We start from the raw sequence: 22,889 nt of genomic DNA, 5'->3' as shown, positions 1-22,889 counted from the left end.
CAAAGAAGTCTTCTGAGTAAATGGATCAGTGGTAGAAAGATGGATAGAAAGATGGCTGGCTGGATAGAAGAATGAATGAAATCTCCTCTGACTTGTGAACTTAGCCAACTACCCTCAATCTTGGGTGCTCCTTCCTCTGTTTTCACAGGTAGACCTGGATGGATGCCCTTTTATTTAGACTTGCATTGCATCTTTATTCATTTGTTCAATAATTATTTCTTGAACACCTAGTAAGTGTCAAGCATTGTATTAGTAGCTGTGTATTCAATGGTGAAGATGTATAAGGTTTCTGTTCTCAAGGGGCTTATGTTCTGGTAGCGATGATAAAAAAAAAATGGGTCAGTAAGATAATGTCAGATAATAATAAATGCTAAGGAAAAACTTACGTGAATGTGGATGTGCAAATATCTCTTCAAGATCTTGATTTCAATTCCTTAGAATAAATACTCAGAAGTGGAATTGCCAAATCAGATTGTAGTTCTATTTTTAACTTTTTGAAGAACCAACATATTATTTTCTATAGTGGCTGTTCATTGCAGCATTATTCACAATAGCTAAGAGGTGAAAACAATCTAAGTGTCCATTGATGATTGAATAAAGAAAATGTGTACATATGTATATACAATAAAATATTCAGCCTTAAAAAAGAAGGACATCTGCTTCTTTGTGAAAACATGGATAAACCTTAAGGACATTAAGTGAAACAAGCCAGTTACAGAAAGGCAAGTACTATATGATTTCACTTATATATCTTAAGCCGTCAAAATCATAAGAGTATAAAGTATAATGGTCGTTGCCAGGGGCTGAGGGAAAGGGCCAGGGAAAGAGGGAAATAGGAAGTGGCTGTACAATGGGTATAAAGTTGTAGCTATGCAAGATAAAATAGTTCTAGTGATCTGCCATACCACAATGCACATATAGTTAACAACACTGTACTATACATTTAACATTTTTTCTCAGGTGTATTTCATGTTATTATTTTTTAACAAATCCACAAGAAAGGGTAATATGAGAGTGACGAGGTGGGTGAGGCTGATGTGTCTTCTTTAGAATGGTGGTCAGAAAAAACTTCTTTGAAGAGAGGACAATAAACGCACACTGGAATGCGAAGACACAAGCATGAATAGGTTGGAATTTTCTAGACCAGATCTGTCATTAAAATCAAATATGAAACACCATGTAATTTTAAACTTTTTAGTAGTTACACTAAAAAAAGGTAAAATTAATTTTAATAATGTATTTTATAGAGCCCAATATTTACAAAATGTTATTCATTCATGTAATAATATTAGCACGTTATTAGCAGTCTCTTTTACATGATTTTTTTGTGCAAAATCTTTAAAATCTAATGAATATTTTACACTTACAGCACACTTCAATTCAGGGAAACTGCATTTCAAGGACTCAATAGCCACGTTATTAGTCACTACTATATTGGACAGTACAAATATAAACAGAGAAGACAGCAGAGGTAAACAGCCCACCTAGGGATAAATCTGGAAAGCTGAGAAAATGAAAATGGTCTAGAGTTGGCTGACAGAAGGGAAGATTGGTAGGAACGGACTTGGAAAGAGAGGGACAGGGACAACTTTTTATATCTTTCTTGCAACACACTTCCCAAATTATTGTAAACACCTTCTTGAGTTTATCTCTTTATCCCAATAGTTTAGAATAAAAAGTAGGTTACATATATTCCATGAATAAATTGATAAAATACATGAACAAATATAGAGGAAAGAGCTTGTTCAGCAAAAGAATTTTTTTTTTCACTTGTGTTTACCTTCCTAAATGCCTTCGAACCTTAGACTCTGGTACAAGCGTAGGTTCCCTTCAACATATCTATCTATTCATGGTTGTTTTTGCAAACTCCTTCTGAATGTGTACCATCATCGTTAAAGAAATAATTGCCAGTTTGGAGTAAATATTTATTGAATAGACTTGAATAATTATCCTGTGAGGTATGTTTCTGAATTATTGCCCATGTTGCATGCAATGTTTTATGAAATAATTGGTAGCTGGTACAATGCCTCATTGAAATAACTGCCTGTTTAGTGCAGTATTTTCACCCAGCAATTGTTTATGTTTTTGCAGAGTTTTCATTTGCTCTGAATCTTCTTTAGTATAATATTTCATTGAAGATTTTCTCTTCTGCATAATGGGAAGATGAGCTGCTGGAGCTTTTAACTACTGGGCACAGCTGCATCACTAATTAAGTAATGGGAACAAAAAAGAATGATATTAAACACACAAGTTACTCTTTGTTTTATTGAATGGCAAATATAGGCTCAATGTTATTAATACTGTTAAGTGTTGTTAAGTAAATAGCCATTCCTAGTATTAGTTGTTTGGACGAACGGAGGTAAGATGGCGCACTTCCGGGTTCTTCATAACCAACTTTTCCCGTGCCAGCGAAAATGCAGCCAGCGCCCGGGAAGGTGCAGACCAATCGGGCATGCGCCAGGTGACGTCAATCCGAAGAGACCAAGATTTACCTGGTTGCACCTAGGGAACGCCCCGGACAGGCCTGTGCCCCGCCTATTGCCCTCCCACTCCCAGAAAAGCCGCTCCCGGCGAGCCCGTGACGTGGGCTTCCTCAGCCCCCACTCTTGTCGGGACTGCAGGAACTCCGCCCGAGAGCTCCACTGGGAGACTCTCTTGGCCTCCTTTGCCAGAGGCCGACAGACCTCTCCCTACCCACCTTCTTCCCTGTAGCTAGGTGACCAAAAATAAATTTGCAGTTTTGCTCCTACCCTTGCCTACTCGCTGGTTCTTTTGTGCCCGCTTGGTGGCCTTAGAAAAACAAATCATTAGTGTTATCAAAGTAAAAATTAGAGAAGCATAGACTCCATTTTTCTACTGTGTTGCAGGTTAAATTTTCTGCAAGCACAGTGCTTGGGGTGCAAGATGTTTATTTGGGATCAATATCTGTGAAAGAAAGGGGAAGAAGACAGGGGTGGGAAGAAGAAGGAGACGAACTATGATGCAGACCAATTGTAGCTCAGCCACCCTGGCAGGGATCCCTTGGCAAGCTCTGATGGTTAGAGCTGTCCCATATCAAGCTGAATGGTGGGCCTTTATACCCATTCTCACCAGATGCAGGCTGCTCCAGGAAAGGCATGACCTTGAGTCAGGAGGGTACAGCAGAGGCAGACCTTGAAGAAGGTGACAGCTGGAACCTGCTTGCTGACTGCGCTCTTCACAGCTGGTCAGTAATTCCTTTCTTGAAAGGTGACCTGGATGGTGCAGCTTAATGTTTACCACATGCCGTTAAACCCAAAATTGATGATCCAGTATCAAATTTTTACTTTAGTTAAAACAAAATTTTGTTTTTTATTTTGCATTCAATTTAGCTTAATGAATTAATGCCTCCTAGATTTATTTTATGTTTGCATACATTTACATGACATTATAATTAACATTATATAGGTCAAGACTGGTGAGGCAGTCAATTTCTTTTAAAAGAGCTCTTTTATTATCCAAGTATGAACAACATTAATTTATTTTTTATGCAAGAAATATATGTGCATTGTAAAAAATTAGAAATATGTAAACTGAAACACAAAAGAATCCCTGAGCATTCATGTAACCAATTCCACTCTCTCATGCACGTGCTATTAACAGTTTTAGACTATAATTGCAGGTCCCCCTTTAGATACGTTTATAAATATACATATATATGGGTACATATGCCTGTAGAAGTTTTATTTTGTAATAAAAGAACATCATTGCATATAGCAGTCTTCAACTTTTTATTTTGACAACTAAATTGTCTTTTCATAAAAGCGCATGTAAATTTACCTAATTTTTAACTTTTTGATACATCATGAGTGTTTATATTTTTCCAACATTTTACCATTATTAGCAGAGCTGCAAAAAACCTTCTTTACAAATGTTTGTGCATGTGCACAGGTATTATTGTAGAATAAATTCCTAGAAATATATTTGCAAGATTGAAGGGTACACACTTCAAAAATAGTGAAACATATTGTTGTCCTCCAAAATGGTTGCCCTAATTTGAATATCAGTAAAAAAATCCATGTGACAGTTTCCCATCATTATTGTCTTCTTTAGATATAAACAAGACTTTCAATTTTTTCTCAACCTGAAATATGAAAAATTGTGCACACTGTATTTCATACCTATGTTTTTCTATTTTGTTACAATTAGTAATATAATTTACTTAGGTTCACTTCAGTAATTTTAAGCTATACAACTTTGTCTTTTTCCTTCATAGTGTGAGCTAATTCTAGGTAACATGAAAAGTATCAATTTTATTTTGAATAATAAACTACCAATGAAACAATTTTATTGAGGTTAAACTTATTGGTGATATGACTTGTGGCAATTAGGATTTTCTGGTGGCAAGCAACAGAAATGGACTCTAAGAAGGAAATCGTTACTAAGAAGGAAAGAAATTTATTGGAAGAAAGTTGAACAGCTCACAGAATAGTGATGGTATTAGTGTTGTCAAAGGTATAAAGGCCAGTGTAATGAGCTCTCAAAATTCATATGTTGAAGTCATAACCTCCAGTACCTCAGAAGGTGATTTTACTTGGAAATAGAGTAATTGCAGATTAATTAGTTAAATTAAGGTGAGGTCATACCAGGCAGGGTGGGTTCTTAATCCGATATGACTGGTGTCCTTAGAAAAGAATGCCATGTGAAGAAACACACATAGGAAGAATGCTGCATGGGCACCAAGCACAGGCTGAACTGTGACATCTACAAGCCAAGGAATGCCAGATGTTTCTGGCAACCACTAGAAGCTAGGAAAGAGGGGAACAGAAGAGATTTTTCCTCAGAAGGAACTAGTTATGCCAATTCTGTGACCTTGAACTTGCAGCCCCCAGAATTGTGAAATGATACATTTCTGTTGTTTAAGCTATGCACTTTGTAATACTTTGTTATAGCAGCCATGGCAACCTAATGCAGCCAGGTACCAGGATGGCTTCTAAAGTTTAGATAGCAGGAATTATTTACTTGCCAGTCTCCTCATGTAGTTGTTACTGTAACAAATAGATTCTATAATTCTTTTGTTTGTTTTTGGTGTTTACATCTTTCATTTCAAGATTCAGAGTCCCTGGAAGAAAAGTTCATGCATTAAACTTGGATCCAACATCCCCCACCCTGAGATTGTAAGAGAACAGGACACCATTATATACAGTTTCATAACAATTGTGCACTATATAAGTGAGCCAATCCCCACAAAATAACTTGGTTTATTGCTGAAGAAGTTGAGTTGAATTGAGTTGAGTTGATTTGTAGATTCTGAAACACACATTTGAAATATGCAAGAAACATATAGTGTGTTGAGGTGGCTTATCTATCTCCAAGGAAATTCTTTACATGGAAAAATGTACAGAAATGAAGAAGGAAAAGGAAGAGGAGGCGCAGGAGGAGGAGAAGGAGGAAAGGCAGGAGGTGAGGAGGAGAAAGAAAGAAAGAAGGAGAAACAGAAGAAAAAAATGATAGAAAGAGAGAAAGAAAGACAAGGAAGAAAGTTAGTTATTGGGCAGTTGCTCCATGTCAGGCACTGTTCTAAATGCTTCATGTATGTAAGCACTATTTACCCTCTCAACAATCCTATGAGATGGTTATGCTACTCACTTTACAGTTAAGCAAATGAATGTACATACGTAGATGTTAAGGCATTTGCCCAAAGAAATACAGTTAATAAGTTGAAGAGTCGGGTTTCAAATCTAGGGAATCTGTTTTTGAAATCCACCTTCTGCATGTTCTGTGTTCTAAATGTGCAGGAAATCTGGCTGATTTGGGGTTTAACAAGGAATGGTTTGTTTTAGTCATGACTTAAGCCATTTCCTTGGCATCTTTAAGCTACCTGTAAGGGAATTGCTAATTGACACATTATCCTATAATTGTACTGTATTATTAGGCCAACTCTTTTAAAAGCCAGTAGCTATCTTTTTCTTAATGACACTTGCTTGTTTTTGTTAGCTGAAGTTGAGTGGTTTATTAAGTTCTGATAGCCTAAAGGTAAAACTTCTCCTCTTTGGAAGTACTAAAGAGATCGTGTAACATCCACTCCATAGCTAAGTGATTATTGCCAAGTGCCTAAATGTTGTTACAAATCAATAAGGGCTTTGTGAAAAACCTCCAAAGCTGGATCACTTCTTATCGTTTACATTTGGCAAGCCTGTTAACTACTCTGAGAATCAGCATCTTCTTTGTAAAAATTGGGTTAATTTATGCTCTACTTGCTTAGCTGCCTTATTGGATCATGCACAATAATGATTTTAAAGTGCTTTGTAAACTGTGAACAGTTTAACTAGACAATCTAAAAACATTTTATTAACAATGAAAATGGTGTGGTCTTATTTCTGTTTCCTTCATTTGTGTATAATTAGTAACTTCATTTATTCACTCAGCAAGCCAGTCATTTCATTTTTATCATCTACCTAATGCATACAAGGTACACAGGAAACATAATGAAAAACAAAGCATGTTCTTGTTGTATAGGAGCAGGAACCATGCAAAGCTAATACAGTATAATAAGTGCTACCATGGGTTAAATTGAAGTTTTTCAATAGCAGCCCTACTGACATTTGGGACAGATAATTCTTTGTTGGGATGGCCACCCTGTGCATTGTAAGATATTTAGCAGTGCCCCTGGCCTCTACCCACCAGTTGCCAGTATTACCCTCCTCCCACATTTTGACAAATAAAAATGTCCCTACACATTTCCAAATGTCCCCTGGGGAAAGGAGCAAAATTGCATACAGGTGAGAACTATTGTGTTAAATGAAGGTACCTTTGCAGGCTTCTGGCAAGAAGTGATGTCTAGGCTGAGACCTGTTTGATCAACAGCAGTCAATTTGCAATCTACTGTATTTGGATATTCACCTAATATTTTGTACTAAAAAGGAACAACCTTTTCTTCCAAGAGAAATAGGTCCGTGTGAACCTGATATGGAATGAAAAATGTTCAAATATGGTCCTTCCTACTCATTATACTTACTGTAAACTAGAAATAAAATTCAGAGTCCCCCCCCCCCCCCCACAACTATCTGAATGGACTCCCTCCTCCTGGAAATGCCTCCAGGGCACTCCAAAGTTAACTTGAAAGATTGGTTCAGGTCGTGGTGGGAAGAGGGGATTGGACATGCCTCCTTATGCCATCCTCCCTTCTGGAATTCAGGAAAAGCCAACCAACATTCAACATCAGCACAGACCTTAAGTCTGGTATGAAGCATTTACAATCTATTCTTTCTGAAGCCTGGCAACTGGAGACTTCATCTGCATGATAAAACTTTGGTTTCCACAACCTCTTATCATAACCCAGATACTCCTTTCTATTGACAATAACTTTTTCAACCAATTGCCAATTAGAAAATTTGAAAAATCTACCTATAACCAGGAAGGCCCCACAGTTCCTCCATGCCGAGTTGTCTTGATTTTCTGAACTGAACCAATGTATAGCTTAAATGTATTTGATTGATGTCTCATGTCTCCTTAAAATGTATGAAATCATGCTGCAGCCAGAATACCTTGGGCACATGTTCTTAGGGTCTCTTGAGGGCTATGTCATGAGCCGTGGTCATTCCTATCTCACTCACAATAAATCCCTTCAAATATTTTAGAGTTTAACTCTTTTCATTGATAATACAAAAGAAGATTTTACAGAATTGAGAAATGCAATGTATGTAGGGGAGATAACTGTGATTCCCCAACAATTAAAATGATTGGAGTTTGCTTACAAGTCAGAATAAATGCTGATTTTATGTGTATGAATGAAATGAGTGTTTATCATGATGACAAAGGTCTGACCCTTTTAAAGCTTAAAGGTTGTTATGAAATAAATTATAAATATTAGAATCATTGTTTCTCTTCCAGTGCTAAAAATAGGGCAAAATTCTCGATTGAGGTAGCCTAATAATTTAGGACTATTTATAATTGGGCATTTTTTCAAGAATTGACAGCTTAGGTATAGATTTCTGCAATTACATTATATCATGAGACATCTGAAGCTGCACTTAGAAACACAGAATATTAAAACTTGTAGAGAAGCTAGAGACCATATTGTCCAAATCCCGAGAGATAAGATGTGTAAGTTCAAATCACTACACAGTGGCAGTGTCTGGACTTTGTTTCTTGACTTCCTGTTCATTTCCACTACACACCTAGGTGTCTTTTCATTTTCCAGGAACCTTCTTTCACTCTATTCAATGAGAAGTGTTTGTTTTCCATGGGGCAGGTCAAACCCTGGACAGAGCTGTTAGGAAATGTTTCTGGTTTCTTAGACAATCCAGTGTGACAACTCTTTTATTTTATTTTATTTTTTTTATTGTGAGACAGGGTCTCACTGTCACTTGGGCTGGAGTGCAGTGGTGGCGTGATCACGGTTCACTGCAGCCTCGAACTTTTGGGCTCAAGCAATCCTCCCACCTCAGCCTCCCAAGTAGCTGGGACTGTAGGCTCATGCCACTGTGCTCAGCTAATTTTTTTTAAATGTTTGTGTTTTGGAGAGGGGCCTCACTGTGTTGTTTAGGCGCTCTCGAACTCCTGGGCTCAAGCAATCCCAATGTGTTGGGATTACAGGCTTGAGCCACTGCAAGTGGCCTGTGTTGTAAAATTAATGTTTCCTTTTCTTTAACAGTTTATTTATGTTATATATTATAAATCTTATTTATTAATCTTACATAGTATCTGATTATACTTTTTTATCTCGAAATGGCAAGGTTTCCGAGTTGGTAGTTGAAAGACATCTAAGTATAAAATTGAACTAACTTAAATCTTTTTTGCTTTAACTTCATTTTATGATGAGTTCCTCTTGTATATTTCTGGTTTGGGAAAAACTAGATACAGAACATAAATGTCATATTCATTTTCCTTCCATCTACCTAGATTTCCTTGGCTTTGCACATGAAGTTAAATGAAGTAGTAATTCTTCAAGTCTTGGACTTATGGGTTAGAAGTGTTTTAAGTGGGTTTTCTTCTCTCCTGAGATACATTAACATAAGAGAATAAGAAACTCATATCTTCTCATGTCAATTTATTTCAAATTTTATAAACCTTTGTATGGAATCCACTTCCTGTGTCTTCAACTTCATGGTTTTATTTCTGCCTCTAGGGAAGTAAACAGAGCAGTTCTAATTCCCCCTTCCTGTGAAAATGTATAGTAAAGTCATAGAAGTTTAATAATGAAAGTCATAGAGGCAAAAAGATACACTTCTTATTTTTATCTCATTTTCATTTCATTCCTAGAAATTTAATAATGTAATGAAAACAATATTTTGAAAATATTGAATGTCTTGTGTTTCTCGTCCCGTCTGCTCATTTTAACTATGAATAGATGGCATCATAACCAGGGGCCCTGACCCCTCAGAAATAAAAATCTGGGTCATTGCACCTGTCAAGCAACCTAAACCAGTGCAAGTGTTCACCAACTATGAAAATAATCTCAAATGGATAGTGGAGGAGGGAGATGTTACATATCAGTTAAGGTTACAGAGCTAAATGCAGTAGTAGAGATTGTAGTTCATATTACTACCCTCCTAATGCTAGTTTTCTCTAGAAATTATGACAACTGCTGTCTTGAAGAAACCATGACAGGATGATAAAATGTGAGTCCACTGAGTGGTGCAAAGGGTGTACTGAAAGTGGTTGCTGTTGGTGCTCCACCCAGATCTCTCAGATTTCCTTTTCCATTTCTGTGTCCCCTTCCCTCAGCGTTGGTGCACTTTTGCCTCTAATAACTCATATCTGACATTCTTCTTTGAAGGATTCACATTGAGCAATAGAAATTGCTTATTGCAACACCTGGAGCAGAATTATTCAATACATGTTAGCCATCATTATTACTATTCTCCTTCCCAAGTAATTTTTGTCTCATTACAAAGAATAATTGGAATAGATCTCATGCTTTTGTATCTTCTTGCATGAGAAAAAATAGATATCTTTATATGTTAGTGTTCCCTTCTCTGGAAGAGGCTGGACAAACAGAGAACATTAAAATAGGAGTCAGGAGGCCTGGGTCCTATCTGTCCCCTCCATAGTGTGGGCCACATATTCTGTATCTATAAAACAGAGTCAAGGTCTCAGCTAAAATATTATCTCCTCGAAAACCTCTAAGTATCCCTTCTACCAGGAAGCTCTCTAACACTTTAGTCTGCTATTTCCTTTATTGTACTTACACAGTTTGTAATTACCTTTTCGTGTTTGTCTGTCTCCCCCAGTTGGCTTGTAATTTTGACAAGAGCATACATCACATCTGTCTTTTCTGTCTTCTTCATCTCTGGTGCCTAGCATGGTGCCTGGTCCATGGTAATTATTTAATGTGTCTTTATAGAAAAAAATTTTTAAAAATGAGCTTAATATTTTAAATTACTCTACTTATCTATTGCTTCAAAATAGACCACTTCACCCCAAAGTTAGTGGGGAATCAAACCATTTTGTTATACTTACAGATCCTTTGAGTCAGAGATTTAGATAGGGAACAGCAATGAGAGGTTATCTTTCCTCAATGAAAGTAAGAGGATTCAAGACTGGGATCCAGAATTATCTGGAAACATTTTTTTTCTTTTTTTTTTTTTTTTAATTATTATACTTTAAGTTCTGGGATACATGTGTGGAACGTGCAGGTATGATACATAGGTATACATGTGCCATGGTGGTTTGCTGCACCCATCAACCCGTCATCTACATTAGGTATTTCTCCTAATGCTATACCTCTCCTTGCCCCCCAGCCCCTGACAGGCTCTGGTGTGTGACATTCCCCTCCCTGTGTCTATGTGTTCTCATTGTTCAACTCCCACTTATGAGTGAGAACATGCAGTGCTTGGTTTTCTGTTCCTGTGTTAGTTTGCTGAGAATGATGGTTTCTAGCTTCATCCATGTCCCTGCAAAGGACATGAACTCTTTTTTTTTTTTGGCTGCATACTATTCCATAGTGTAAATGTATCACATTTTCTCTATCCAGTCTGTCATTGATGGACATTTGAGTTGGTTCCAAGTCTTTGCTATTGTGAATAATGCTGCAATATACATATGTGTGCATGTGTCTTTATAGTAGAATGACTTATAATCCTTTGGATTTAAACACAGTAATGCGATTGCTGGGTCAAATGATATATCTGGTTCTAGATCCTTGAGGAATTGCCACACTGTCTTCCTCCACAATGGTTGAACTAATGTACACAACCACTAACAGTGTAAAAGCATTCCTATTTCTCCACATCTTCTCCAGCATCTGTTGTTTCCTGACTTTTTAATGACTGCCATTCTAACTAGTGTGAGATGTATCTCATTGTGGTTTTGATTTGCATTTCTCCAATGACCAGTAATGATGAGCTTTTTTTTCATATGGTTGTTGGTTGCATAAATGTTTTCTTTTGAGAAGTGTCTGTTCACATCCTTCACCCACTTTTTGATGGGGTTGTTTTATTCTTGTAAATTTGTTTAAATTCTTTGTAAATTCTGGATATTAGCCCTTTGTCAGATGGATAGAGTGCAAAAATTGTCTCCCATTCTGTAGGTTGCCTGTTCACTCTGATGACAGTTTCTTTTGCTGTGCAGAATATCTTTAGTTTAATTAGATCCCATTTGTCAATTTTGGCTTTTGTTGCCATTGCTTTTGGTGTTTTAGTCATGAAGTATTTGCTCATGCCTATGTCCTGAATGGTATTGCCTAGGTTTTCTTCTAGAGATTTTATGGTTTTAGGTCTTACATTTAAGTCTTTAATCCATCTCAAGTTATTTTTTGTACAAGGTATAAGGAAGAGGTCCAGTTTCAGTTTTCTGCATATAGCTAGCCCGTTTTCCCAACACCATTTACTAAATAGCGAATTCTTTCCCCATTACTTGTTTTTATTAGGTTTGTCAAAGATCAGATGGTTGTGGATGTGTGGTGTTATTTCTGAGGCCTGTGTTCTGTTCCATTGGTCTATATATCTGTTTTGGTACCAGTACCATGCTGTTTTGGTTACTGTAGCCTTGTAGTATAGTTTGAAATCAGGTAGTGTGATGCCTCCAGCTTTCTTCTCTTTGCTTAGGATTGTCTTGACTCTACAGGCTCTTTTTTGGTTCCATATGAAATTTGAAGTAGTTTTTTCCAATTCTGTGAAGGAAGTCAGTGGTAGCTTGATGGGAATAGTATTGAATCTGTGTATTACTATGGGCAGTATGACCATTTTCATGATATGGATTCTTCCTATCCATGAGCATGGAATGATTTTCCATTTGTTTGTGTCCTCTCTTATTTCCTGGGGCAGTAGTTTGTAGTTTTGAAGAGGTCCTTCACATCCCTTGTAAGTTGTGTTGCTAGCTATTTTATTCTCTTTGTAGCAATTGCGAATGGGAGTTCACTCATGATTTGACTCTCTGTCTGTTATTGGTGTATAAGAATGCTTGTGATTTTTGGACATTAATTTTGTATCCTGAGCCTGCAGAAGTTGCTTATCAGCTTAAGGAGTTTTTGGGCTGAGACGTTGGGGTTTTCTAAATATACAATCATGTCATCTGCAAACACAGACAAATTGATTTCCTCTCTTCCTATTTGAATACCCTTTATTTCTTTCTCTTGCCTGATTGATCTGGCCAGAACTTCCAATCCTATGTTGAATATGAGTGGTGAGAGAGGACATTCTTGTCTTGTGCTGGTTTTCAAAGAGAATGCTTCCATTATTTGCCCATTCAGTATGATATTGACTGTGGGTTTGTTGTACATATACATAGCCCTTATTATTTTGAGAAATATTCCATCAATACCTAGTTTATTGAGTATTTTTAGCATGAAGAGATGTTGAATTTCATTGAAGGCCTTTTCTACATCTATTGAGATAACCATGTGGTTTTTGTCATTGGTTCTGTTTATGTGATGGATTACATTTATTGATTTGCGTATGTTGAACCACACTTGCATCCCAGGGATGAAGCCAATTTGATTGTGTTGGATGAGCTGCTGGATTCGGTTTGCCAGTACTTCATTCAGGATTTTCGCATTGATGTTCATCAGGTATTCTGGCCTGAAATTTTCTTTTTTTGTTGTGTCTCTGACACATTTTGGTATCAGGATGATGCTGGTCTCATAAAATGAATTAGGGAGGAGTCCCTCTTTTTCTGTTGTTTGGAATAGTTTCAGAAAAAAATGATACCAGCTCCTTTTTGTACCCCTGGTAGAATTTCGGTGTGAACTCACTCAAAACTGCACAACTACATGGAAACTGATCAACCTGCTCCTGAATGACTTCTGAGTAAATAACAAAATTAAGGCAGAAATAAATAAGTTATTTGAAACCAATGAGTCAAAGACACAACATATCAGAATTTCTGGGACACAGTTAAAGCAGTGTTTAGAGGGACATTTATAGCACTAAATGCCCACAGGAGAAAGCAGGAAAGATCTAAAATTGACACCTTAATATCACAATTAAAAGAACTAGAGAAGTAAGAGAAAACAAATTCAAAAGTTAGCAGAAGACAAGAAATAACTAAGATCAGAGCAGAAATGAAGGAGATAGAGACACGAAAAACCCTTTAAAAAAATCAGTGACACCAGGAGCTGGCTTTTTGAAAAGATTAACAAAAGAGATAGACGGCTAGCCAGACTAATAAAGAAGAATAGAGAGAACAATCAAATAGACACAATAAAAAATTATGAAGGGGATATCACCACTGATCCCACAGAAATACAAACTATCATCAGAGAATACTATAAACACCTCTATGCAAATAAACTTGAAAATCTAGAAGAAATGGAAACATTCCTTGACACATACGCCCTCCCAAGACTAAACCAGAAAGAAGACGAATACCTGAATAGACCAATAACAAGTTCTGAAATTGAGGCAGTAATTAATAGCCTAGCAACCAAAGAAAAATTTTACTTACATGTACGGTGGTGTGGACTGTTGGCCAGGACTTTAGGTCGTCTATTTGCCAGAACACCTAAATATTGACTCTCCATGAGGCCTTTCTGTGTAGTGTCTCCAAGGAAGATAGTTTGGGCTGCTTCACAGCATGGAAGCTGGTTTTCAAAAGAAAAAAGTCCTATGAGAAAAATGATTCAGGGCATGTTATTTTGTAACCTTGAAAGTCACAGAGCTTCATTTCTGTTACAGCCTCTTGATTGAGCAGGTGCAAAGCTTTGCTTGGGTCCAAGGGGAGGGAATATAGATCTTGTCACTGGATGGGAGAGTCAAAGTTATATTATAAGAAGAGACTGTGAGATGGGAGAGGATATTTGAGCCAACTATGGAAAATGCAACAAAACCTCATCTTGAATTAGAATCCCCATAACCCCCACGTGTCAAAGGCAGCACCAGATAGAGGTAATTCGATCATGTGAGCGGTTTCCCCCGTGCTGTTCTCATGATAATGAATGAGTTCTCATGAGATCTGATGGTTGTATGAGCATCTGGCATTTCTCCTGCTTGCACTTCTCCTTCCTGGCACCTTGTGGAGAAGGTGCCTTGCTTCTTCTTCACCATCTGCCATGATGGTAAGTTTCCTGAGGCCTCCCCAGCCATGCCGAACTGTGAGTCAGTTAGACCTCTTTCCTTTGAAAATTACCCGGTCTCGAGCAGTTCTTTATAGTAGTATGAACTGCACAATCTTCCACAGGTACATACGTAACTTAATACAGTTGTCCCAGATTTTAATCTTTTATGAGAGAGTAAAACACAGAAGTCTGAGTATGAAAGATTCCTTATTTCTGCCCCATAATTCTGTGAACCTCAAACCCATACATACATTTTTAAAAGTCTCATTTGAAATAGAACATTAGCTTTGTAATATATACATCCTGAAATAGATAGATGACTCAGTATTATTGCAAGTATATACATTTCTATGTGGTTTGAAAGTGTGTTAAAACAAAGTCAAATGTTAAATATTTCCATATAAATGTTAGTGAACATACCATGTGGGGGAAGTGGTTGTATTTCCTTCTGAAATAAAACCCTATAAATCTCCATTCCCCTTTAGTTGTGCTATTTATTTATTTATTTATTTATTTAACTTTTTTTGAGATGGAGTCTCACTCTGTCACCAGGTTGGGGTGCAGTGGCATGATCTTGGCTCACTGCAACCTCCACCTCCTGGGTTCAAGTGATTCTCCTGCCTCAGCCTCCCAAGTAGCTGGGACTACAGGTGTGCACCACCACACCCAGCTAATTTTTGTATTTTTAGTAGGGACGTGGTTTCATCATGTTGGCCAGAATGGTCTCGATCTCTTGACCTCGTGATCCACCTGCCTCAGCCTCCCAATAGTTGTGCTTTTTGTAGAAGCCACACTGGGTTGGTTGTTGGGGTTTGCTTGGTGAATTGCATGATCCCATCATGTTCCCCTTCTTTCCTGTTCATAAATTTTAATGTTAAGCAACTGAATAGTATCTAACACAAGCGCTTAATGTATGTGCTTGATTCTAAATGATGTCATTTAAGCACACTTGTTAGTGTGTTTTTTACTAGAAGCAAGGCAGACTGTAAAGTTTCATCTCTATTTTTTGTAAGTATAATCATGGGAAATGGTATTTATTCTTCAGAGCATCATTCTACACTGTATTAATGAAACCTTCACTCACCACCAGCAAAACATTAATGTATTTTCTCTAGATATCAGAAAAATAGTACTGATTTGACAAATGAGGTAACTGAGTGTTTTATACTCTAATGATGCTTACAATACTTTTTGAAATGGTTGAAATGAAAGAAGCCTTCTGATTACCTAGGTAATCTGAAAATATTATTACCCTAATCCTCCATTTTTTAGTCCTTGAATTAATGTTTTACTGAAATGTATCATTTATTAATGTATAGATGTCAAGTGATATATCGATCATGTTTTCAAGGCTTTGCAAATCATAAGATGGACTTGCAGTCAGCTGAGAATATACTCGCTTTTCTGGCAGTAGTGATGGATTTGTTCTATTCTGATCCATCCTGATCTTTTGTGATTGGCTTCTCTCTCTCTCTCTCTTTGTCTCTCTCTCTCTCGGCAAATATTTAACTTTCCCTTTCTCTTATTTGTCTTTGAGAGTTTCACTAACCCTGGGGGAAAGAGAAAACATTGCCATCCAATTATGTTACCAAACTTTGAAAGGTCAGTGATGTACAGGCTATCTGAGGGAGAGCATAAAACCCATTATCAGCCCGATATCTCATTTGGTGGCTAACAATCTGAGAGGAATACCAAATGGCCTCCCCCCACATTAATCCCCTAGAAGTAAAGGATCTTAACGAGAAAGGAATAATGTTATCAATTTCCTCCATTCGCATTAAACGCCAAAGGCTGTAATCTAGAGGCCTTTTTGGTTTTCATGCACAGCCAGTGTGAAAGAATTGCAGCATACAAAAAGGAACATAGTAGAAAAATAAATTAAAATAGAGCATTAGCGTGGCTTATTCATGCAAATGTATGTTTATTTTCCAATTTTAAAAGCTCAACATCCTAAACACTACTCTAACTTATCTTCCCATTACATGTCACTAGTGTCTCACAGGAACCCCACAGGAAGAATGGCAACAATTCTACTCTCAAAACACTTTCCACCTTTCTACTTCTCCTCTCTACTTTGCTCTGACTTTCTCTCTTCTGCTTTCCTGCCCTTCCTGCTTCTGTCTACATATATGAAAGCTGACTTACTTTTCGAGACATACTTGAAGTCTTAAACCTTATATGGCAGTGACCCATAGCCACCTTCCCTTCATGTGGCCATATTGTTTCTCCATATTACTGGCCACATTGCTTATTTGGCATTAAGTATATAGGCAACACATTTAAGACAAATATCCATAAATGTCTCATGATCCCAACACATACGCATTTATTCACTCATTTACCCACTGATTGATTGATGAAACATTCCTAGAGTTCCATACCACATAATGTAGAAGATGCCAAAGACACACGAATGAATGAAATCCTATTTATAATTGAGTAGGGGATAGGAATGAGTATAGTCAGACAGGTGCTATGATAGAAATGTAAGCAGCTCACATTGCATCCACAAAGGAGGAGTGATCAGTATTACTGAGAAGAAGAGAGGCCTACGGGGAGAGTTCCAGTGAGCCAAAGAAGATGTTTATTAAGTGATAGAGAACAGAGAGGTGTGGAGAGGAAAGTGGATGATATAAGGAAGAGTCATTGCAGAAAGAGGGGTTGATATAAATAAATATTACAATGTGAATGTGGAGATATAGAAGGACAAGAAGTTTTGAGTAGAAAAAACCATAGATTGTGAAATGAAACAGGAGTCAGGTGAACAAGAATAGAGTTGGAGAGATCATAGGAGGTTTTTTGCATCATGGAGAGAAGGTTGGACTTAATATATGGGCAATGGAGGCCATTGTGGTTTTCTGTGTGCTGGACAAACGTGGTTAGATTTGTGTTTTTTATGATTCATTAGGCAATGGTGTGTAGGCTAGACGGTGATGAGACATGAAAAAGAAAGAAAGAAAAACTCCTGTAATGGTCCAAGTGAAAGATAGTTAGAATATGCACTAATGAGGATGCAGATACAGGTAGAGCTATGACAAATTATGAGAAAATAAAATCTATAGGACATATGACTTCTTGAAGTCACATGCTGCACCTTATTTTTTGTATGCTGCACAGTTCTAAGCATTTATTGAGGGGTGTTGTTAATATTTGCTAAATAAAATTGAGCTTTATACTGGTGTAAGAAAAGCCTTCAAGAGGATTGCATAATTTTGCTTGTTTCCCATTAAGTTAAAGCAGATTTTGATCTACAGCTGAGGTTATAGATCTTATGCAATTTTGCTTAGAAATGAAAAAAACTAGAGGATTTTCATGTGGAAGACTATTTCAGGACTCAAACTGCTTCGCTGTTAAAAAGTTTCATAACTGAAATGTATTCCAAGTTCTGGATTGACATATGACAGAGCTATTTTATATTAAATGTGTTGGTGTAGGGTTGGTATTTGGTTCAAAAAGAATCTTAAACCAACAGAGTTGTATTAGTTATTCCTGAAATTGCAGAATAATAACATTTTTATTTTTCCTGGACTAGGTGACTAAGAGTAAAAAAAAAAAAAACCATACTTCTACTCTGTATTGAATGAGAATAGAAGTCTCAGAATAATGGACAGATTGATAAGAATAAAAAGGTTAGAAGCCATTATAACCTCTTCCCATTGTCCCCCAAATTAAAGGTGATTCTTACAATGATTGTGGTACTAACTAATTACTAGTACTAACTAGGTATCAAAATGTACCTTGATAGTCCTTTTAGAAGAGCAAATAGCCTTGAGGTAAGCATATAACAAATTCATTGCATGTGTTGTTTTGAAACTCATAATAAAAATATTTTTAATGTCTTTTACAAATTCATAATGGGTCTTCTTTTTCATTTGGTAATAAGGCCTTATCACTGAACTTGTAACCTCAAGCAATGATAGAAGAGCAGTGTGGTAGATTTCAGAAATGGCTCCATCATTGTAATGTGTTCTGCAATGTGACTTAACAGTTCCTATTATTAAAAAGTAGAGCCTGTTTGCCCACCCCTACACATTGGCTTGGTTTGATGACTTATTTGGTCAACAGATTATAGGTGAAATAATATGCCAATTCTAAACCTGGGTCTCAAAAGGCCTGTTGTGCTTTTGTTCCCTCTTTAACCTGAGCCTCTGCATGAGACCAAGCCCAGGCTAGCCTGCTGATGATTAGAGTACTGTACATTTGGAGCGGAGACAAATGGTTGCTGGTAAAGCCATCCTGGACCAGTAAGGCACCAGCTGACATGCCAGCTGACCATAGACTCATGAACAATCCAGACAGGTTTGGCTCAGAACCGTAGAATTAGCCAGCCAGCCAGCCAGCCATGCTTGCTTGTGAGCATAAAAAAAAACACTTTATGGTTGTGTGCCACTGAGGTTTTGTGGTTATGTGTTGCACAGTATTATGATGGTGAGATACAACTCATACAGTCAGGTGGTAAGTGTAGGACAGAGATGAGAACAAGTCATTCATGAGTAAGGTGCCAAGATTTGTATAAAAATCCTATAAAGTAGGTAGCAACAGTAAGTCAATCCCAAAGATAGTGGTGTCTGGTTCATTGACTGGGTCAATGAGTTTCAGATGGAGCCAATAAAGCAAGTCATAACTTCTCCCTGTAGAAAAGTTGTCCTGGCAGAGTCTGAACCCATATTGAAGTCGATTTAAGTCCAAGACAACTGATTTAGGCATCAGTTAAGAGTTTTAATTTTGCCATTCACTGGCTGTTACAATTGCAACTAATATTTGTCAAGAGTTTTCTATGTGCTAAGATAATATTATTTAATGTCCACAAAAGAAATCCTACACCATGTAGTTAGTAACTGGAAAATTTAGGACACAAACTCAGGTCTCTGCCTCATGGCCACCCTTTCATTAAAGTCTCTATAAACTTCATTTTACTCATGTATGAAATGGGGATGATCATACTTACTTTCAAGGGTTGGATCAAAGATTAGACAAGATAATGTATGAGGACATATTCAGTCAATAAGCCATTATAAGTTTAATTATGATTTTATCCTCAGACTTCCAAGTGTTCTTGGCCAGCTGCATTCTTTCTCTGGAAACTTTGCAGCTGACTTAATTCTCATGGAGTCTGGAAAGGCCTGACACTGAGATACCGATTCTGTAAAAGAAAGATTAGTAATCTCCTTTGGTGAAGGAACTTGCCAAGTTTTAAAAAGAAGTGCTAAGGAAAAATTAACACATGATGAAATGTGAAGACCGTTACGTTGATAACAAGTTTTCTTTTGCATATACCAGAACATATTCCTATAGGCTTCTTTTACTGTAAGTCTCTTCTGATTGGAAAACTAATCTGTATATTATTTTGGGATACATTCAATTTGTCAGAAGATAAAATTACAACAAGTTAAGTTTAAAGATCTTAATTGGCTTTAATTTGCAGTTATAGAAACAGGCAACACCCCATTCTCCAAAATAGAATGAATGTCCCGATAAGCTGAGCAGAGAAGGTTAGTTTTATAGACAGAAAAGGGCTGAGGAAACCAGAAACAGAACAAAAAGCAGATTGGTCATTTCAGTTACTTTTCTTGTAAAGGCTAAAGCAGAGGGGAGTGCCTTATCTTGCTGGCTTAAACTGGCCTGTTTTGGGGATTTGGCTATTTCCTTCTCTCTCCTGAGTTCTTGGAAGGTCAGATAAATAGCTTAGTTTTGGCTTGGTGGCATGCAACATCAGTGTGAGGAATTCGATTTCGGTTTGGTCTATTGGGTCTAGTGTGGGAGAAGTCTAAACCAATGATCTTGATATGTTTTATTAAATTTCACAAGATGAGGTGAGGAATTTTCAGAGTTTAAACTAGCAGAATGATATATGTGAATACAATATTAGCATGGAAGAGGCATGAGTGGTCATTGGATGTGTACGTGAAGAGAGTCTCACTGGGTGATTTTTCAAACACTGCATGAATGCTGCAGTGACTGAAGACTCATCACTTCACAAAGAAGGCTATTCAATTGGTAAAGAACTCAAATGAATCAAAATCTCTCTTTCTATAACTTTTCCTCACTCACCTCTAGGTTTCTCCTTTGAGAAATGTCTCTCTATTCTATTTTTCTGATTCTTTAGAATGGATACTCTTGGATAATTTAAGCCCTCTCCCATTTGTTTGTAACTGGTTACTTACTCAGTTCCAAAGAGGGGTGATGTTGATTTATTATGAGACATTACCCATTGGTTATAATCAATATGACTGGGGCTAGATACCTGATCCTAGGAGGGCTGTAAGAGTCTCTTTGAAATTGAGATCTTGTTAAAAATTTTATTTTAGTAAATTTCATGAGAGTTTTAAAAATTCAATGTTCGAATCTCAGGATTTTTACATACCACAAACATCTAGAATTTTAGCTGCTCTTGAAAAATGAGATGATCTGACAATACTGGATAAGCATTTCCACATCTTAACAATTGGCTGTAGCTGAGTATGTGCTGAGTCTCCAATCTATATCTGTTTTTCTGGTTATCATCTTTTCTTTCAGCATCTTGGAAATTCAAGTTTGTGTCACTGTCCTGCTATGAGTGCATTTCTGTACTTGCAACTATGAGGAGAGCCTTAAACAAACTTTGTATATTTCCCCGGTTTGTAAGCCCTGGCTGAATATTAGAATCATCTGCAAACCTTCAAAAATAGATTCTTGGACTAGTCCTCATAGTTATCAAACAAGAACCTATGAATGTCATTCTCCTTGGTCATCTTTGATGTCTGGAACATTTTCATATTAGTAAACAAGAAAATACAAAACATAAACATCTTCTCCAAATACAAATGAACGTAGTTAAAAACCAGTCATAGACTTGAAGATGGGAAACAGAAAAGATATACCCTTTAATTCAGATGCACAAAATTCCCATTTCCTTCTGATGCACAAAATTCATGCAAGTAGGCCAGCTTTCTCCAACCTAAGCATCTATGGCTGCCCCTGGAAGTGTTTTAAGATGCTTTTGGGTAAGAGCTGCCAAAGGCTGGATGCCTCTGCTTGGCCTTGATAGTGCTTACTTGTTCTTAAGCAGAGCGTTGGGAAGGGAGATGAATTAGCTGCTGAGTGAGATGCTGCAGGTGGCCAGAAATCCTAAGTTACCCTCTCCTGGGATTCACCAGAGGAGAAGTGATGATGAGAGATTTTAGCGCATATTCTAGGATTAGCTGGTAGCTGGTATTATAACAATTTAACTCAGCCTAGCTGAGCATTAGGCCCAGACTACGAGCCACCTTTTTACTGAGCTGCCTCTTTCTGACTTAAGGGTTATACTTTCAAAGACACTAATTAAATTCTTCTCACAGAATCAGCTTTAAGCACTCTTCTAATTCTACTAATTAAAAAGTGCCCAGCTGCCAGTGTCAGTAGTAAATCATTTCTGATCCGATGTGTCTCATGTACTATGGTCTGATAAACTTCTGCTCATCCCCTGAAACCTTCTGTCTCTTGAAGTAGTGCTTATTTTCTTAGCATTTGCACTACTGCCTCACACCCTCCTTCCCCAGACTCATTGAGTTACTTGTATTGCTGGTCCTACAATTTGTTCAGTATTTCATTCAATTTGTTCAGTATTTCATTCAATTTGAACTCCATCCTCAGCTCTGTTGGAGATTTTTAAAACAATCCAGATGCAAACATTATCCTCATGATAATCTAGAATACATATTAAATGCTTTCTATATGTCAGGCAGTGTTCTCAGTTAATTCTTACGAAGAGTCTGTGATGTAGGTGTAATGATAGATGAAGTAGCCGAGGCACAGAGAGGTTGTCAGGTCTAAAGCCTTTCTGTGGTTTTCCATTGCCCTTAGGTTAATGGTCTATATTCTTAACAGGGCGACTCAGACCTTCCCAATGACCTCTTCATTCTCCTTTAGTCTTTCATTTGTCACTCATGCTCCCTATGAGGGATATGATTTTATTTTTCTGTCGTTCCTTTAGGTCACGTAATTTTCATCAGACCAAAACCCCTACCTTTTTTCCCGCATCCCTTCCAGCTTAGCTAAATCATACTCCCTATTTCAGTCTCAAATTAAAATTAAAATTACCTTCCTCAGAGACAAAAATCTTGATTCCCATGTAAGTGTTGCTTTTCGGGTTCCCTGTATTAGCATTATTTGGGAGTATGTATTACAAGTTGAATTTCAGAGCTTTTCTCTAATCCTGTTGAACTAGGAAGTAGGGGCCAGGTGTCTATATTTTGAATGAACATCTTTGGTGATTCTTATGAGCTATAAAGTTGGCGAATCATGTCCATAGACTGAGTTAATTTCCTTTACACCTGTTGCCATAGTACCCCAGCCATCTCCTTTCAAATAACCATCACATTCTGGATAAAAATATTTATTATTTATTTTCCCAATTAGATTATACACTCCATGAGGTTAAGGGACATATATCTGTTTCATTCATTTCTTTATC

The sequence above is a fragment of the Trachypithecus francoisi genome, unplaced genomic scaffold, assembly GCF_009764315.1.
Source record: "Trachypithecus francoisi isolate TF-2019V2 unplaced genomic scaffold, Tfra_2.0 Lachesis_group8, whole genome shotgun sequence".
Lineage (NCBI taxonomy): Eukaryota > Metazoa > Chordata > Mammalia > Primates > Cercopithecidae > Trachypithecus > Trachypithecus francoisi.
Note: the sequence above shows the minus strand (reverse complement) of the source record.